Source organism: Podarcis erhardii (assembly GCF_964252035.2).
Source record: "Podarcis erhardii genome assembly, chromosome: 10".
Taxonomy (NCBI): domain Eukaryota; kingdom Metazoa; phylum Chordata; class Lepidosauria; order Squamata; family Lacertidae; genus Podarcis; species Podarcis erhardii.
This window is the reverse complement of record NC_138500.1, coordinates 3,477,867-3,497,960: the sequence shown is the minus strand read 5'-3', so window position 1 is coordinate 3,497,960 and position 20,094 is coordinate 3,477,867. Positions and strand designations below refer to the sequence as shown.

At 47.2% G+C, this 20,094-nt stretch overlaps 1 protein-coding gene across 1 annotated transcript in view; it reads left to right on the top strand.

Annotated features, from left to right (window-relative positions):
• Window positions 1-2,979: 2,979 nt before the first annotated feature.
• The window catches only part of LOC309351650 (uncharacterized protein), a gene marked incomplete at its 3' end in the record, with an annotated part of 28,340 nt that continues 11,225 nt past the window's right edge, over window positions 2,980-20,094 (top strand). The window contains exons 1-2 of the mRNA XM_081879437.1: window positions 2,980-3,942; window positions 4,907-5,051. The remainder of the gene's footprint in view (window positions 3,943-4,906; window positions 5,052-20,094) is intronic.

The following is a 20,094-nucleotide window of genomic DNA, read 5'->3' as shown; positions in this document are numbered from 1 at the left end:
CCAGTTTAAAAGAGAGGAAGAGATGGGAGGAGCCTCCCCATTGTCATTTCCTTCACAAATCCTGCCTTAAGGGCACATTTAAGATATGAATAGGGTGTGAGGCTGTGACCTGGCACAGATACTAAGTATTTATCATCACAAAAGACTGGCCAGGCTCCCCAGGCAATCCAATCAAGTGACCATTAAACAGGTAACCTGGCAGGCAGGAGGTAAAAAACCACTCAGATTTCTGCTGTAAACCGCCCTTTCTGTGATGTAGGAATAATGTATCTGGGGATGCTGGTCTTGGGTTACACCCCGTCTGTGATGTAGGTCTGATGTATGGAGGGATGGTCTTGAGCTCCAGGGCAGGGCATTTAAAATGTCTATATAAGGCCTTGTGCACCATTGTTCTGGGTTCCCCCTCCCTCCTGCGTGTGGTGAGTGAGGACCCTGTTGCAACAGATCAATAAAGATCAGGCTTACTAGCTGCTTTGCTTCTCAATATTCTCTGGTTGGCCTCTGTTATTTTCTCCTACCAATAGGGAACCTACGTAAGGACTCTATATGGGCTCTTGGATACCCCATAAGGGGAAAAGGGCAGATTTTTTGTTTACAACATTTGCTTGGAACATTTATTTTATATATATTAGACCTTAAAATTCTTACGACAATTGCATATGGTTGCATGAACTTTTAAGACCTCTCCCCATTTCCCACAATACATTTTTCACAGCATCATCCATACATCACAAAAGTGTCACAAACTAGGAATGTTTTGGAATTTAGAAACATGAGCCCGTCACCCAGCCCTGTCAAGAACCCCAGTTTCCCACACCTTTTAACTACCCTCTTCCCCAAAGAACCATAATAGTATTTATACATCTCCCCAGGTGCAAGGCTTTCCTCCGCTTCTCCTCTGGATTCAACCCACCATCCCGATGGATTTCTGCCTGAGGCATGTGCTGCCCTTGATCGCCTCCTGCCTCCTAAGGGATTATGGAGTCAGGGGGAGCCCTGGAGACCCCAATTCCAGAGGAGTCATTAGTCGTGGGAACCAAGGACATCCGTCAAACTGTTGAATTTTGGCGATTATCGGACGTTTCTACAGTTTTCAATATTGGATCCTTGGAGGACACAGTCCGATTCATGGTATCCGCTTCTTGCTACAATTGTATAGGCTTCTTCTCTGAGCCTCTTTGCTGTTGTGCATGGAAGGTGCCTATTGTCCTGGCCTTAGTCCGAGGCTGTGGTGGGGACTTGGGGTTTTGGGGGAGTCGTATAACTGTCCCCCCCCCCCATCCTGGTCTGAAGAGCACCAATACCTAAAACACGGACGCACGGCTCATGGCGTGGGGAGGGCGAGGGAAGGATTTTGCAATATAAACATTATAGCGGGGGGGGGGGGACACCCCACTTTGTAATTGGATTGCCAGGATCAGCCCGTCCCCCGCTCTCCTGATCCACAGAAACCTCCCCCCCAATTCCTCCCCTCCCCTCCCGGCACATCGTTCTCTCACCCCTCCCACACAACCCCAAATCCCGCCCCCATACGTTGCACCCATTCCTTCTCCTCCTCCTCCTCCTCCTCTTCCTCTTCCTCCTCCTCTCCATCCGACCTCTGTTCCGGGAATAGGGGGGGATGAGCCCCCCTCCCAAACTGCCTGCTTCTCCCGCAAGTGGAGCTTCTGCGCTGGATTGCTGCTCTGCGCCGTAGCTCTAGGGGCGCGCGCTTTCAGAAAAGGGAGGGAGGAGGCAGGGGAGGACACCGCCCCCCCCCCCCCGTGGATGTTGCAGGGAAGGAAAGGAGAATCGGGAGCGAGGACAAAGAGGTAAAGGGGTTGCGGGGGGAGGGGAGGGGCGGTAAGGACCGAGAGACCCCCGCCAGCTCCCCAAAGCACCTTTCGTGGGCCCCACGGGCAGGGCATGGATCCCTGCACGAGTGCTGCGAAGGGGGCTTTCCTTGGCCCCTAAGGCGCCATGGCGGGGGCGGACATAGTGCCCCCACCCAGGAGGTTCCCACGAGGGCCCCCTTGCCCCGTTTCCCCCACGCAGGCATCCCTGGGGCCCTGTGGGCTCCGCATGGAGAAAGGCGGGCCATGAAAGGGTTAATGGGCGCGAGGGACGCCTGGATAGAGACCCCCGTGTGGCTCGTTTTGGGGGGGGGTTGTCCTCTGGATGGAGAGGTGGGGCGCGCAGGGTGAAGGTGAGCCCCGCCAAGGCGGCCTCTGAGTGCAGGGCAGACTCAGGGAAAGAGGGAGGGGTCGAGGAAGTGGGGGGGAGCATCCCTGGGGTGGGGAAGGGCAGCAATGGGGGGGGGGAGCTAGGTAGACCAGTCTTTGATGCTTGTCTCCATCATGGCGCCCGCCGGGATTCTCTGGAGGGGCCGCATTGGCTTCTCTCCCCGCCCAAGAATTGGCCACCCCTTCAAGGCGACCAAAGAGGGATCCCTGGAAAGTGGGGGGTCCAGTTTCCCCACCCCTTCCTACTTGCAAGCTCCATCCTCTTCCCACCCCATAAGCCTCTGCCCTGTCCAGACATAGCCATTCTGCCAAGTCCAACCTTGGGTCCTCCTGGAGAGGAGAGGAAATTCCAAGAGGAAGAGGGGAGGGGAGGGGCCTTCTCAGAAGCGGCTCTTTGTTTCTGCAATCCCACCCAGGAAGCAGCCAGAAACCTTTCCCTCTCTCTCAGGCTTCCATTTTTAAGTGTCTTTTCCACTGCCTGGCTCATTGAGGATGAGGATAATGTACACCTGTCATCAGAGACAGGGGTGCAGAGTCCATGGAATGGCTTTCACGACTGATATAGAAGTTGCACCTCAAAAGCATTTCTGTTCCTGTTATTCTTTGTAGGCAGTGTCAAAGTGACTGACAAGCTGAGATCCTTCCCAGTCAAAGGACCCATTTTCATGGTAGACAGTGTTGTGGCTGGAGGCTCTGCATACAAGGTGTGCCTATACAGGCCAAAGACTGCCAGTATTAGCTCTGGTGAGGTGTGTGACCTCCCCTAATTTACAGACTCTGTGTGAATGAGAGTTTGTGGGTGGGATTACCGTTTACGGCATCCCTGTGATTTTCTCCACCCATAACATTTCATGAACTGATATTGCAGTACGAATTCCAAAATATCTACAAAAAAATCACAATATAATAAGAATGATGGTAGTATTTCTACCCTGCCTAACTGGCTGGGTTTCCCCAGCCACTCTGGACAAATTACAGTACATATAAAAGACAGTAAAACATCAGACATTAAAAACCTCCTGATACAGGGCTGCCTTCAGCTGTCTTCTAAATGTCAGATAGTTGCCCATTTCCTTGCCCTCTGCCTGCTTCCCTGTAACTTCGCTTCTCACGGGGGGTGGGGGGGTGAACCAGCAGAAGACCCTCGAAGGAGGACCTCAGTGTCCAGACTGAGCGATGGGGGTGGAGACGCTCCTTCAGGTCTACAGAGAGTGAGGCTGTAGGGCTTTAGGTCAATGATCTTGCTCCTCCACAATGATCTCCACAGCAAGTCCGACATACAATTAGCAGAGTAGGAAAGAAAGCTCAGAGACAGCAAAAAATTCCTTCAGCAAATAAATTTGTTCCTGAAGGCATAACAGGAATCTATGCCTGAAAAATGCAACCGAGGCAATTTAAAGGACAGCACCAACAATGTGAATTGTGCTCAGAAATGTACTGGGAGTCAGTGAAGATCCTTTCAGACTGGTGTTATGTTGTCTCAATGGCTGCTCCCATTCTGTTGTCTAGCTGTCACATTCTGGATTAGTTGCAGTTTACGAGTCACCTTCAAAGATGGCCCCATGTAGCGCATGGCAGTCGTCCAAGCGGGAGATAACCAGAGCATGCACCACTCTGGGGAGACAGTCTCCAGGCATGGAGGGTCTCAGCCAGCATACCAGATGGAGCTGGCAGACAACTGCCCTGGACACAAAATTGACCTGCGCCTCCATGGACAGCTGTGAGTCCAAAATGACCCCCAGGTTGTGCACCTGGTCCTTTTGGGGCACAGTTACCTCCATCAGGTCTAGGGAGTCTTCCACATCTGCCTGCCCCCTTTCCCCCTGAGACAGTATTTCTGTCTTGTCAAGATTCAACCTCAATCTGTTAGCTGCCATCCATCCTCCAACTGCCTCCAGAAACTCACACAGGATCTTCACTGGTTCCAATTTAAAAGAGAGGAAGAGCTGGGTATCATCCACATACTGGGGAACACGCAGCCCAAACCCGCTGAAGATCTCTCCCAGTGACTTCGTATAGATATTAAAAAGCATGGGGGAGAGGACGGAGCCTTGAGGCACCCCACAAGTGAGAGCCCAGGGGTCTGAACACTCATCACCCAACACTAATTTCTGGACATGGCCCAGGAGGAAGGAGGGGAACCACTGCACAGCAGTGCCCCCAGCTCCCCTAGAGGGTCCAGAAGGATACCACGGTCAAAGGTCTCCAAAGCTGCTGAGAGAACCAGCAGAACCAGGAAAGAGCTTTCCCCTTCGTCTCTAGCCCATCGGAGATCAAGCAGTGCAACCAGGGTAGTTTCTGTCGTATGATGAGGCCTGAATCACAATTGGAAGGATAATGGTGGCAGAAGCTTTCCTGGTCCTGCCCCTCCAAAAGCTCCAGGCCCAAGACTTTCATTAGCTTTCAAGGGGCCATCAGAGATGCTGGAAGGAGGTGTGCAGGACACCATCCAACCGTCTTAGAGAGTCCATTCTGGATTTGTGTAGGTTTCCCCCCATAGCCTTCTCTTCTTCTGAAGATAACTCACAAGGCAGTGAAGGTTTAGGATCAGAGCTTTCCTTCTCGATGGGCTTCCTTCCCCGGTTAACAATCACATCTGCCCTTCACTTTCCTCTGCAGCATGGGCGGAATCTGCCTTCTTGACTGTGGGATTCACTGTTGTTCTCCTCCTCTCCATCCACCAGGGTCTGCCTTCACCTGCACCAGAATTCCCCAACCCACCAAGCGTTTGAGACCCATCAGGTATCCTCACCTGGTTTAGCCGGCCCGTTGAAGCTGTTGCTTGGATCGCTGCCTCTGTTGCATTCTGGCAGCTTCTGGAAGCCACAGGTGAGAGCTGAGTGCAGGGTGGGGACCAATGGTGGAAAAATTACCCCACAAGGTGAACTACATGTCACCCACCAAAGGTACTACCGCTCCCCTAACACCCCAAGCCATCCTATAATTATAATATTTAAGACAGATCAGGAATAAATTTATTTCTCAAGAAACAACATAACTTCAGGCTGTTAATGAATCAATACTACATATTCAAGGATGAAGTTTCCATTAAGTACAGTTATTTATTTGCCTTTAGTATTCAGATTTGTAAGTGTCATTTTAGGATAGTCCTGATTCAGGAGAAAGGCACAAGATCAGGCTGCACCTCATTATTATAAGGAGCAATGGGGGTGGGTTTTTCCGTCTGGGATTCCCATGCGCCAGCTGCTTTCCTTTCGCTTCTCCTTCTCTTTCCATGCAATTCAAGACATCTAGATGGAGGTCCATCTCCAAGAACAGGAGCTTCCCTGAGCACCCATTCAGCTGACCCCAAGCACCAAGCTTTGTCACTAGTTCTCTGACTACCCCAGACCACAGTCCCTGGAAAAGGCACAGACCTAGGTCTCTCTTGACCTCCTGGCGCCAATGGGACTGTGCAGGTGATTCATTAAGAGACAGAGGTGGATGGAGGATTATGATGCAGAGGATGGGAAATGTCCAAAGGAACAATGAACCAGAGAAACAGATGGCCTTTTCATGGACAGAGAGCAGCTGCCTTTCCTTGTGAGGAAAAAATTGGTTTGAAAAGTCTGTATTCCAGTATCATGCTGCTTTATCATGCTGCTGATTGAGGATTATGAAAGGTTGCTGATGCATTACTATCATTTGATGACATTGCATTTCCATTTCCTAAAAATTTGGAACATGGGTAGGATGCGGGGAAATGTAGGAGATGTTGAAATATGAGGTGGTCTAATGGCATCTGATGTGCTCTCTTTTCCTTTGTTCTCTTCCTTGAAACCCAAACAGGATTTCCTTTCTTCCAACTCTGAAGAAGGTGAAGGAGAAGACAGTCAAAACTTCAGGGGATCGGGCACCTTCAGTTTAATGAGGAAGAGAAATTAAAATGTGTCAAATGTGGGATATGCTTCACTGAATGAGCATACATAGCTCACATCAACGACCTCCAACAGGAAAAACCTTTTAAATGTATGGAGTGCGGAAAGAGCTTCAGTTTCAATGGAAGCCTTAGAACTCATCAACGGACTCACACAGGTGAAAAACCTTATAAATGCATGGAGTGCGGAAAGAGCTTCCGTCAGAGTGGACACCTTAAACAGCACAAACGGACTCACACGGGTGAAAAACCTTTTAAATGCTCAGAGTGTGGAAAGAGCTTCAGTCAGAGTGGACACTTCAATATTCATGTACAAACTCACACAGGGGAGAAACCATATAAATGTATGGAGTGCGGAAAGAGCTTTACTGATAATGGAAGGCTTAGAACACACCAACGGACTCACACAGGTGAGAAACCATATAAATGCATGGAGTGCGGAAAGAGCTTCCGTCAGAGTGGACACCTTAAATGGCACAAACGGACTCACACAGGGGAGAAACCATATAAATGTATGACGTGCGGAAAGAGCTTCCGTCAGAGTGGACACCTTAAACGGCACAAACGGACTCACACGGGTGAAAAACCTTTTAAATGCTTAGAGTGTGGAAAGAGCTTCAGTCAGAGTGGACACTTCAATATTCATGTACAAACTCACACAGGGGAGAAACCATATAAATGTATGGAGTGTGGAAAGAGCTTCAGTCAGAGTGGCCACCTCAATATTCATCTACAAACTCACACAAAGGAGAAGCCACATAAATGTATGGAGTGTGGAAAGAGCTTTAGTGATAATGGATACCTTAAATTACACCAGCGGATTCACACAGGGGAAAAACCATATAAATGTATGGAGTGCGGAAAGAGCTTTAGTGATAATAGAAAGCTTAGAAGACACCAACGGACTCACACAGGTGAGAAACCATTTAAATGTGTGGAGTGCGGAAAGAGCTTCAGTCAGAGTGGCCACCTCAATATTCATCTACAAACTCACACAAAGGAGAAGCCACATAAATGTATGGAGTGTGGAAAGAGCTTTAGTGATAATGGATACCTTAAATTACACCAGCGGATTCACACAGGGGAAAAACCATATAAATGTATGGAGTGCGGAAAGAGCTTTAGTGATAATAGAAAGCTTAGAAGACATCAACTGACTCACACAGGGGAAAAACCATTTAAATGTGTGGAGTGCGGAAAGAGCTTCAGTAAGAATGGAGACCTTAGAAGACATCAACGGATTCACACGGGTGAAAAACCTTTTAAATGCATGGAGTGCGGAAAGAGCTTCAGTCGGAGTGAACACCTTAATAGTCATCTACAAACTCACACAGGGGAGAAACCATTTAAATGTATGGAGTGCGGAAAGAGCTTCAGTCAGAATGTATCCCTTAGACATCATCAACGGACCCACACAGGGGAGAAACCATATATATGTATGGAGTGCGGAAAGCGCTTCAGTAAGAATGGAGTCCTTAGAACACATCAACGGACTCACACAGGGGAGAAACCATATAAATGTATGGAGTGTGGAAAGAGCTTTAGTGATAAAGGAAAACTTAGGACACATCAATGGACTCACACGGGTGAAAAACCTTTTAAATGCATGGAGTGTGGAAAGAGCTTTAATTTCAATGCATCCCTTAGAACACACCAACGGACTCACACAGGGGAGAAACCATTTAAATGTATGGAGTGCGGAAAGAGCTTCAGTCAGAGTGGAAACCTCAGTATTCATCTACAGACTCACACAGTGGAGAAACAATATAAATGTATGGAGTGCGGAATGAGCTTTAGTGATAACGGATACCTTAAGTTACACCAGTGGATTCACACAGGGGGAAAACCATTTAAATGTACGCAGTGCGGAAAGAGCTTCAGTTTCAATTCAAAACTTAGATTACATCAACGGACTCACACAGGGGAGAAACCATTTAAATGTATGGAGTGTGGAAAGCACTTCAGTCAGAATGTACACCTCAATATACATCAACGGACTCACACAGGGGAGAAACCATATAAATGTATGGAGTGCGGAAAGAGCTTCAGTCACAATGTATCCCTTAGATGTCATGAACGGACTCACACGGGTGAAAAACCATATCAATGTATGGAGTGTGGAAAGCACTTCAGTCAGATTGGACACCTCAGTATTCATCTACAGACTCACACAGGGGAGAAACCATATAAATGTATGGAGTGCGGAAAGAGCTTTCTTCATAATGGAAACCTTAGAAGACATCAACGGACTCACACAGGGGAGCAACCATTTGAATGCCTGGAGTGTGGAAAGAGCTTCACTCAAAGTGGAAATCTTAGAAAACATCAACAGACACACATGGAAGAAACCATTTCAATCTATGGCGTGTGGAAGGAGCTTCAGTCAGAGTGGAACCCTTAATTTACGTGAACAAACTCACCCAAGAGACAAACCATATAAATGTCAGGAAAGGTGATAAAGGTTCAGTCCTAGTGGAAGTCCTATATCAACAGACTCATGGACAGAAAGAACTTTAAGAGTTGAAACCCTACAAACCATCAACAAACTCAATGCCGAGAAGCAGTTTAAATGGAAGGATTACAGAAAGTGCTTTTTGTTATAATGGAGTGTTTAAGAAACATCATGAGAGTCTCAGATGGGAGAAACCATTTAGATGTATGGAGTGTGGGACATGTTCCTCTCAGAGTCCCCTCTTCTTCACAGGAATGAACTCAGAGGAAATCCGGCTTCCTGCTTCAGGGCCCAGCTGAGTGTTGTCATTATCTCAAACTGGGTAACTCCTGTCTAATCTTCACTGTGTCTGTGTCTCTCCCTGCTTCTGAGACCACTAGAAACGAGGGGGGCCGTTTCTCTCCCTCCTCTTCTGAGGAAAGCTAATCTGCTTGAGAATGCATTCCCCCATATTCGGCTTCAGACCATTCCCTGACAAAACACATTGCCCTGTGTTGTTCCAGCCTCTTGCCTCCCTTGCTCCCTTCTGCTGGTGTGTGTACCTGTGTGCTATATTTTTTTAAATGAAGGTAATGTCTCACAATAGTGAGAATAATTTTAGATATAAAGTACCTTTTGACAGGGACGCGGGTGGCGCTGTGGGTTAAACCATAGGTCCGTGGTTTGAATCCCTGCGACGGGGTGAGCTCCCATTACTCGGTCCTTGCTCCTGCTAACCTAGCAGTTCGAAAGCATTTCAGAGTGCAAGTAGATAAATAGGTACCGCTCAGGCGGGAAGGTAAACGGTGTTTCCGTGTGCTGTTCTGGTTCACCAGAAGCGGCTTAGTCATGCTGGCCACATGACCCAGAAGCTGTACGCCAGCTCCCTCGGCCAGTAAAGCGAGATGAGCGCTGCAACCCCAGAGTTGGTCACGACTGGACCTAATGGTCAGGGGTCCCTTTACCTTTACCTTACCTTTTGCTAGAGAAGGGGAGAGGGTGACCTATTTGGGAGGAATCCTGCTTGATCTTTATGTATTAAATTTACTAGGCATTTTTTGAGTGTTTGCCATCACCTCTGCGAAAATTTTGTAATCGTTGTTTAATAGTGATATAGGTCTATAGTTTTTGATGTTTAATTTATCCGTGTCCGGTTTAGGGATCATCAAAATGTGGGCCTCTTTCCATGTCTCTGGTATCCTTCCTCCTCTTAATATATTGTTCATGATGTCACATAGCACTGGCGTTAGTTGATTTTCTAGTACTTTATAATATTTAGCTGATAGTCCATCTGGTCCCGGGGCTTTCCCTGGTTTCATCTTCCTTATCGCATCCTGGATCTCTTCTGCTTTTATAGGTTTATTTAATTGAGTTCTTTCTTCCTCTGTTATGGTCTTCCCACTGTAGTCTTCTAAATATTCTTCTATCCGGGTTATCTCTTCGTCTTCCTTTTTGTACAATTTCTCATAGAATTTGAGGAAATTTTCCTTTATTTCTTTTGGATCTTCTATCAATTGTTCCTCTATTTTTATCTAATTTATTACATTTTGTTTTTGCCTTTTTCGCAGTTGCCAAGCTAATAGTTTACCTGTTTTGTTAGCTGATTCAAAATATTTTTGTTTCATTAACTTAATTTTCCATTCAATTTCTTGACTTGTTAGCATTGAATACTGTGTTTGTAACATTTTTGTTATTTGTATGTTTTGTTCGTCTTTTGGGTTTGTTATTAATTTTTTCTCACATTCTCTTAGCTGACTAAGGATTTCCTCCTTCTTTTGTTCTCTTACTTTCCTCTTATAACTATTTTGCTGAATAAGAAACCCTCTTAGGACCGCCTTGCTGGCATCCCAGACTACATCTATACTTGTTTCTTTATTGAGATTTAGACTGAAATAGGTTACTCAAGGACAATGTAAGGCATATTATAAACATCATTGAATATCTGGAGTGTAAGAATGAGGTACCTGCGGCGCTGATTTTCATCGATGCAGAGAAGGCATTCGATAACGTCTCATTGCTGTTCTTACTAAAAAGTATGGAGAAAGTGGGGCTAGAGGGCGAATTTATGGAAGGAATAAAATCGATTTATTTGAACCAATCTGCTAAACTGATTATAAAGAATAATCTAACAAACTCATTCAAAATTGAAAAAGGAACAAGACAGGGATGCCCTCTATCCCCGCTTTTATTCATTATGGTATTAGAGGTAATTACGAACAAAATAAGAGCAACACCAGAGATTCGAGGGATCAAAGTTGGAACGAAGAAATACAAACTAAAAGCGTACGCAGATGATTTGATGCTATCCCTAGAAGAACAGCAGAAAAGTGTTAGTAAGGCCTTGGAGATATTAGAAGAATATGGCAAACTATCCGGTTTTAAATTAAACAAATTAAAGACAAAAATGTTGACCAAAAATTTGGGAAAAGATGAAAGAGAAAAACTGGAGATACAGAATGGAATCAAGGTGGCTAAAAAAATAAAATATCTGGGAATTTGGCTAACCACAAAAAACATAAATTTAATTCAGGATAATTACTTCACAACATGGAAGGAGATCAAAAAAGATCTAGATACGTGGAACAGAGTAAAACTTTCGTGGGCGGGAAGGATGGCGGCAATAAAAATGAACATACTCCCAAGAATGATATTTTCGTTCCAAAACATCCCAGTGATTAGAGGTTCCTCAATGTTTAAAGATTGGCAAAAAAAACTCTTTTGAAATTTATATGGCAAGGGAAAAGACCAAGAATTAGATTCAAATTACTTACAGATTGGAAAGAAAGAGGGGGATTCTCGGTACCTAATCTGTAATTATACTTTGAGGCCTCCTGCCTGCTGGATTAGAGATTGGATTAATTCGGAAGACACCGATCTGTTAGATTTAGAGGGCTTCAACAACAGATTCGGGTGGCATGCCTATTTGTGGCTAAATAAAGAAAAGGTACACAAAGGTTTTTCAAACCACATTATCAGAGGGCCACTAGATGAAGTTTGGGAGAAAAATAAAAAACTCTTGGAATGGAAAACACCCTGGTGGTTATCTCCAATTGATATTTTAACAACCAAAAAAGCAAATATGGAAGGAGAAAGACTGACATATGAAGACCTACTGATAAGATTAGAGAGTGGATGGAAATTGAGAACATATGAGGAGTTGAAAGACAAATTAACAGGCTGGCTGCAATTTCATCAAATAAACACAGTATGGAAGGAAGTCGAAAAAGGAGGGATAAACGAGAAAAAATCTAAATTCCAGATAGAAATAATTGAAGGTAAATCCAAGTTATTATCTAAAATGTATAACATACTATTAGATTGGGACACTAAAGATGAAGAAATAAAGGAGGTCGTGACAAAATGGGCAATGGACGTGGGATACAATATAGAATATGATGTGGTTGAAATTATGGACTAGTGGAATGAAATTCACGGCATGTGTCTTACTCAGAAAATTTGGAAAAAATGATGTATAGGTGGTACATAACACCGGCAAAACTAGGGAAAATGTACAAAACAGGAAATAAGGCTTCCTGGAAGTGTAAAATCAAAGAAGGCAATTTCTACCATATGTGGTGGACCTGCGAAATAATGAAGTAGTTCTGGGAACTTATTTATAATGAGTTAAAAAAAATATTTAAATATACCTTCCCTTAAAGACCAGAGGCCTTCTTACTAGGAATAATTGGGGATGAAATAAAAAAAGAAGACAAGATATTATTCCAATATGCCACAGCCGCCGCTAGAATATTAATTGCACAAAATTGGAAAAGTCCAAATACCCCAACGATCAGAGATTGGCAAACAAAATTATATGAATATGTTGATTTAGCAAAAATGACACAAAAAATCAGAAACCAAAAGAATACAAAATTTATTAGTGACTGGAATAAATTTATGGTATACATTGAAAGAAATTATAGAGACCTAAAAACTATAGCAGGTTTGAAATAAGTCATATGACGAGTAATCCATTAACAATTAATAGCTGCAGAAAAAAAGGAAGAATTTTTATTAAGAAGCCCGAAATCGGGAGGGAAGGAGGTCAATGGGCATGTAGAGGAAAGGTTTAAATATCTAAAGATATAAAGATTCAAGGAAGAAGACAAAGAACTGTAATGGGTGTTGTCAGAGTCACCCGTGGTCCCAGCTCACAAGAGACCAAAGTCCACTCCAGCTTATGTACAAAAGCTTTTATTGAAGAACATTATTAGCTTTACATCCGAGCTCTGTGACTCTACGTCTGTTACGCTTAGACCGCTGAAGTCCCCTCTGAGTCAGTACCGCCTCGACACCAGTTTAAGAGGCTTGTACTGGTCCACCTCTTTCTCTCTTTCCTTTTCCGCAGGGTCTTTCTGCCCCCCTGTGTTCTCTCCCTTCGGGACTCTCCAGAGGCTGAATCCTCTGCCGCCTCCTCCCCCCTCCTTCGGGCTTTGGGACCAGGCTCCTCCCCAGGACTCTCTTCATTTCCGCGCGCCTCCCATTTTGAACTTGGCACGCGTACGTTGCTCCTGACCTTCCCTTCGACAGTTACACTGCCCTCGATACTACTTTCCTCCCCTTCCGGCAGGACGTTTTGCCCTGATCTCCTTCCCCTCTCTGCTTCCTGTTCTGCTCCTTCTGACACACTGGTCACTCCTCCCCCCTCACTCCGTTCCAGCGGAGCAGCCGGTCTTGCTCTCCAACTCCCACTGGGGGTTCCCCCTTCGTTTCCCTGCTCCTGACTGCTTCCCCCTCTAGCTCCCCTTGGCTTGACCAGAGGGGCTCCCTTTTGGGAGTCCTCCGATTCACTGGACGGACTCATGGACAATCTTGGGTCATTGTCATCCTCTTCCTCGTCACTCTGGAATCCTTCCCCCTCACTCTCTGTCTCCTCCCTCATCTGCGTCTCTCTCCCTGAACCCCTGACAGGTGTTATTTTTGTGCTATGTATGGATACTTCTTTTGGATTTGTTGATTTGTTTTTTTTTCTTATGGTTGTCTTTTTTTTAAGAGAAACACAATAAAAAGAAAGTAAAAAATAAAGAGACAGAGAAGGGGAGAGGGTGAATATGGATTGTTGGTGGTGGGTGAGGATTAGGGCTGGGCGATATATTGATATCTTATCCAATGCTGGTTTCTAGACCATGTCCCGATAACCTTTGAAAAACAATTGATATGTCAATACACTGCGAATCACAGTGTGTATTTTGGGATGTGCCTGGAAGCAGCCGGCAGAAAGCTTTGCTTCGTGAAACCCCTGCAGATGCTACGTTGCTGACTTCTCTCCCAGACGACAGGAAGCGAAAGACACACATCCTTTGCCCTGCGTCTTTCCAGCCTCTTTCCTCCCTTGCTCCCTTCTGCTGGTGTGTGTGCCTGACTTAGGTATCCTGTGTGCTGTATTTTTTTTCTGCTGAAACTGGATTTGCTCTCAGGAGCAAAGTTTTGTGCCTCTCTGGGGACCCAGTGAGAACTGTATGCTTTGAAAGCTCAGTAAACTATTACTGAAGAAGTCCTGCTGCCTCTATGTGTGTTTTTGTCCTCAGCGTGGGAATTGCTCTGCATGTGGTCCCTACCCTGCTGCTACTTAGCTCATGCCCTGGAGTTGCTGTACTTAAGCATGCAAGACAGGTGCATCTGTGTGTGACTAGTTTTTGCACCAAACTCTGTCACCCCCCCCACCGCATGATCTCCAAACACTGCTTCTTCACCAGAACTTCATCCCTGCCCCCTGCGCATTCTGAAGAAAACTTAAAATACTGCAATATAATGGGAGATTGTCTCCCAAGCCTTATTGCAAGAGGGAGAATGAGGAGCTGCAGGTACCCAACAGAACATTAAAAATACAGAGATTGAGGTCAGCAGAAAGCAAAGCGAAGCCTACTCCAAGGGAAGCCCTTCAGCTTCCAGCCTGTCCGCTCCTAGAAGCGCTGAAGGAGATTTGCGATTTGGGGATGGCAGAGCTGAATGGAAGAGGGCAAGGAAGCCCCACAGTCGCTCCTGCCAGAGGAATAGGGTCACTCACCCCTATACTCAAAGCTGATTGACAGGAAGGAACTCCTCCCCACCCTTGTCACATGCAGCTGGGCTCACTTGCCAGAGCCACCTCGAGAGCCTGACTAGAATTCCCATTGATGTACTGTCTATGGAAAAGGAGGTGGGTTCTCTGTTATGTTTCTGTGGTTGTTATTAAGAAAATGTATACATCATAGTCCCGAAAGTGTAAAGCCTTGGCTCCAACATGGTCATGTTGATACCACAAACGTACTGTGTAATGCTTTGAATGTGCTACTGAAACAGACTTTGTAAAACTTTGTACAAAATAGCTGGAACTAAGTGAAACTGTTGCTGTCATGACAGACCCAGTATAGACAACTCCACACTGCTGTCTACTGGGTCTACAATAAAAAAACACACCCATTCATGACTAAGACACTTTTATTGAATAAACTATTATTCAAACAAAGTAGCAGCCCTTCTCAAATAAAGACTGACTCCTCCCAGTAAGAGTTCCAATCTGACACAAAGATGGGAACATCTTGTGGGAATGTTCAGGGTGGCTGGAGAGGATATATTGTTTGTTAATATCCTTCCTAACTTGCGGTAGCAAGTTCCTTTATGTAGCAGAGCACATCTTAAGAAAATATTTCTTGCTCAGATAAGTACTGGCGTCCAGCCCGCTTCGCTGCGCAGCTACCAGGCAAACCTCCGGACTTCAAAAGCCACATTCCAAAGGCTCTGAGCGACAGCAGAGTTCAGCAGTGGCAAGAGAAAGCTGCAAAAGCTTCTTCAGAGCTTTCTTCAGTGTGCCCAAACAAAGTCCACTCAGGATCTTAGCAGCTAAAAGCAGTTTTATTTACAGCAGACTATCCACTATCTATCACAGCGAACAGCATCGTGAAAACACGTCCTCTCTCCTCAAAAGTGAAAGTAGAGAGAAAGAACAAAGGCTGGAGACACTCCGAAATGACGCATCTCCCCGCTCCCACTGGTAGGCAGGGTGTACACTCTGAGCTGTTTAACCCTGTAAGCTCAGGTTCTCCTCACAGCACATTCCCCTTTTTACATGCACAGCAGATAACTGGTTGCAGGCTCGTGTGAGCCTCTCACTATCATACAATTCAGTCTGCCTCAGATTGACTTGTTCTGCTTCCGATGGATCACATTCCACACATCTTAGCACAACAGTGGGAACTGTGAACGCCCATACATGCACTGCTTATTGCTTCCAATGCTGTTTCCTCTGCCCATTCCTGCAGCATCAGAAAAGGGACAGCCATTAACAGCATGGGTTCAGCCCAGACCCAAGCACCAGGTACTTTGCAAACACATGAATAAGAAAACATGTCACTGTCACCATCCACTTCACAAACGATCCTCACCTGTAACCTCACACTGCGGCACCTCCTCCCTGACGTCCTCCATGACAGATCTACAAAGGTGGGAAAAGGTGGGGTGGACAACCTTTTTTGAAATTTATAAAAGTATGGTCTTCCTTTTGTTCAGAGTTCCCACCTTCCTCCTGCATGAGTGGCTTCAGACCCTGCTGCAGAAGGTCTATTAATAAAAGATCAGGGTGGATGTGGCTGGCGCTGTGGTCTAAACCACAGAGCCTCGTGGTCTTGCTGATCGGAAGGTTGGCAGTTTGAATCCCCGCAATGGGGTGAGCTCCCCTCACTCTGTCCCAGCTCCTGCCAACCTAGCAGTTTGAAAGCACACCAGTGCAAGTAGATAAATAGGTGGCGGGAAGGTACACAGTGTTTCCATGTGCTCTGGTTTCTGTCATGCACCAGAAGCGGTTTAGTCCTGCTGGCCACATGACCAGGAAGCTGTTTGTGGACAAACGCCGGCTCCCATGGCCTGAAAGCGAGATGAGCGCCGAAACCCCAGAGTCACCTTTGACTGGACTTAACCGTCCAGGGGTCCTTTACCTTTCTTACCTTAATAAAATATCAGGCATAGCAGCCGCTTTGATCCAGCATTACTTTGGTTGGTCTCTGTTAGTTTCTCTGACTGTTGGGAGACCGACTGTTTCCTAGACGGGCTCCTCGTGCATCCCTTAAGGAGGAGGAGCTGTTTTACGATCTTCTCCACCATCATCCCTGAGCACTGGTCTTGCTAGCTTGGGGTGATGGCAGCTGTCATCCAAAAAAAGCTGGAGACCCAGATTTGGGAAACCCTGTTCACCTTGAAGGAGAAAGGAGGGCTCACCTGCATCTGGAGGAATGCCAGGTAAGCCCTGCAGGATCAGGCCCAAGGGGCCCCTGTGCAAGGGCCACAGCTTCCCCACACGTGAAGAAGCTGTAGGAAAGGAGGGGAAGCAGGAGGAGAGGGTGGGGGAGGAATAACTGAGAATGAACTTCTGGAGCCTGGGCAGCCCCCTCCCCGCCTGCTCCCTGAAGGTTTCCCAAGCCTCTCCCCTTTTCATTTCAAGGACTGGGGGACCTCAGCATCCCGGGGTTGATTTGCTGGGGGGGGGGGAGAGCTATTTTGTTTGCTGAGGGCAGGAGTCACACTCCTGTCACATTGTGTTGTGTCTGGCTTTTAGGTAAGGGAGTGAGGCTCAGGTGGGAAAGAGTTGAGAAGGAAAATATCCCGGGGTGCGGATTTACTCCGCTGCCCATCTCCTCAGGGTGCCACTCCCCGGGGGTCCCTCCGGTCAGCAGAAGGAGGAGAATCCAGCCAAGTTAAAGATGCAAACGGCGGTCAGTTGACCTCTTCTTTTTTTGTTGCAAGGAGGTTCAAACACACCAAGATTAGGAACCCTGATCATATGGTTGCATGAATTTTTAAAGACCTCTCCCCATTTCCCACAATACATTTCTTTGGCATTCAGAAACATGAGCCCGTCACCCACCCCTGTCAACAGCCCCAGTTTCCCACACCTTTTCCCCAAAGTACCATAATAATCCATAATCCGATGGATTTCTGCCTGGGGCATGTGCTGCCCTGGATCGCCTCCTGCCTCCTAAGGGATTATGGAGTCAGGGGGAGCCCTGGAGACCCCAATTCCAGAGGAGTCATTAGGCGTAGTGGAGAGTCGGAGGCTGTGGTGGGGACTTGGGGTTTTGGTGGAGTTGTATAACTGTCCCCCCCCCCCCATCCTGGTCTGAAGAGCACCAATACCTAAAACACGGGCGCACGGCTCGTGGCGTAGAGTGGGGGAAGGAAGGATTTTGCAATATAAAAATTGTGGGGTGGGGGGACCCCAATTTATAATTGGATTGCCAGCATCAGCCCCTCCCCCGCTCTCCTGATCTACAGGAGGAAAACGGGAAGGGAATAACCTTCCTCCGCGCCCCCTCTCTATTCCTCTCCTCCCCTCCCCTCCCGGCACATCCTCCTCCCACCCCGCCCCCACAACCCCAAATCCCCTCCCCAATATGTTGCTCCTCCTCCTCGCCATCCGACCTCTCTTCCGAGAATGAGCCCCCCTCCCAACCTGCCTGCTTCTCCCGGAATTGGAGCTTCTGCGCCGGATTGCTGCTCTGCCCGTAGCTCTAGGGGCGCGATCTTTCGGAAAGGGGAGGAGGGGCGGCAGGGGAGGGGACCCCCCCCCCGTGGATATTGCAGGAAAGGAAAGGAGAATCCGGAGCGAGGACAAAGAGGTAAAGGGGTTGCGAGGGGAGGGGAGAGAAGGACCCAAAGACCCCCGCCAGGTCCCAAAAGCATCTTTCGTGGGCCCCTTAGGCCCCTTGGCAGCGCCGGACATGGGGCCGCCACCCAGGGGGTCCCCACAAAGTCCTCCTTGCCCCGTTTCCCCCGCACAGGCATCCCTGGGGCCCTGTGGGCTCCGCTTGGAGAAAGGCGGGTCATGAATGGGTTAATGGGCGCGAGAGACGCCTGGATAGAGACCCCCGTGTGGCTCGTGTTGGGGGGGGGGTTGTCCTCTGGATGGAGAGATGGGGCGTGAAGGGCGAGGGGTGAGCCCCGCCAAGGTGGCCTCTGGGTGCAGGGGAGACTCAGGGAAAGAGGGAGGGGGTCGAGGAAGTCGGGGGGGGAGCATCCCTGGGGTGGGGAAGGGCAGCAATGGGAGGGGGAGCTAGGTAGACCAGTCTTTGGGGCTTGTCTCCATCATGGCGCCCGCTGGGATTCTCTGGAGGGGCCGCATTGGCTTCTCCCTCCCGCCCAAGAATTGGCCACCCCTTCAAGGCGACCAGAGAGGGATCCCTGGAAAGTGGGGGGTCCAGTTTACCCACCCCATCCTACTTGCAAGCTCCACCCTCTTTCCACTCCTGGAGAGGAGAGGAGAGGAAATCCCGAGAGGAAGAGGGGGGAGGCCTTCTCAGAAGCAGCTCTTGGTTTCCGCAATCCCACCCAGGAAGCAGCCAGAAACCTTTTCCTCTCTCTCAGGCTTCCATCTTTGTGTCTCTTTCACTGCCTGGTTTATTGAGGATGAGGATAATGTACACTTGTCATCAGAAACAGGGGTGCAGAGTCCATGAACGCTCTCAGGCTTGATATAGAAGTTGCACCTCAAAAGCATTTCTGTTCCTCTTATTCTTTGTAGGCAGTGTCAGAGTGACTGACAAACAGATACAACCCATCAGCATCTGATGACAGTGACTGCATGAATCTTCCTAGTCAAAGGACCCATTTTCAGGATAGACAGTGCCTGGGGCTGGAGGCTCTACATACAAGGTGTGCCTATGCAGGTCAAAGACTGCCAGTATTAGCACAGGTGAGCTGTGTGACCTTCCCAAATTTACAGACTGTATGCGAAAGAGAGTTTGTGGATGGGATTACAGTTTATGGCAACCCTGTGATTTTCTCCACCCTTAACATTTCTTGAGATGATATTGCTGTACTAATTCCAAAATAACTACAGAAAATCACAATGTAATAAGAATGATTGCAGCATTCATATCCTGTCCATGTGGTTGGGTTTCCACAGCCACTCAGGGCAGCTTCCAGTACACATAAAAGATATTAAAACATCAAACATTGAAAACCTCCCAATATGGGTCTACCTTCTACTATCTTCTTAATGTCAGATAGTGGTTCATTTCCTTGACCTCTGAAGGGAGGGCGTTCCACAGGGCGGGCGCCACCACCGAGAAGGCCCTCTGCCTGGTTCCCTGTAACCTCACTTCTCGCAGGGAGGGAACCAGCAGAAGCCCCTCAGAGGAGGACCTCAGTGTTCAGACTGAAGGATGGGGGTGGGGACGCTCCTTCAGGCCTACAGGGCCGAGGCTGTTTAGGGCTCTAGGTCACAATTCTTGCTCCTCCATAACGATCTCCAAGACCGACATATAATTAGCAGAGTAGGAAAAAACACTCAGAGGCAGCAAAAAATTCATTCAGCAGAGAAATTTAGTACTGAAGGCAAAAGATAGCAAAAACTTAACTTACAGTAAAACCCTAACTTGGTTTATCAAAACAGCACTCAAGTAAAAAACACACAAGCAGAGTAGAGAATTGCAGAATAAGAAGTGGGACCAGGCGCCTTTCAATACTGTGATTTAAAAACAATTCCATGTCAGAGTAACCTTGGGACTGGATAACAAGCCTGACTCACTCCAGTTTAAACCAGTTTCTTCTGGTTCCCAAAGACAAGCAGGTTCAGCATAATCTCATTACAA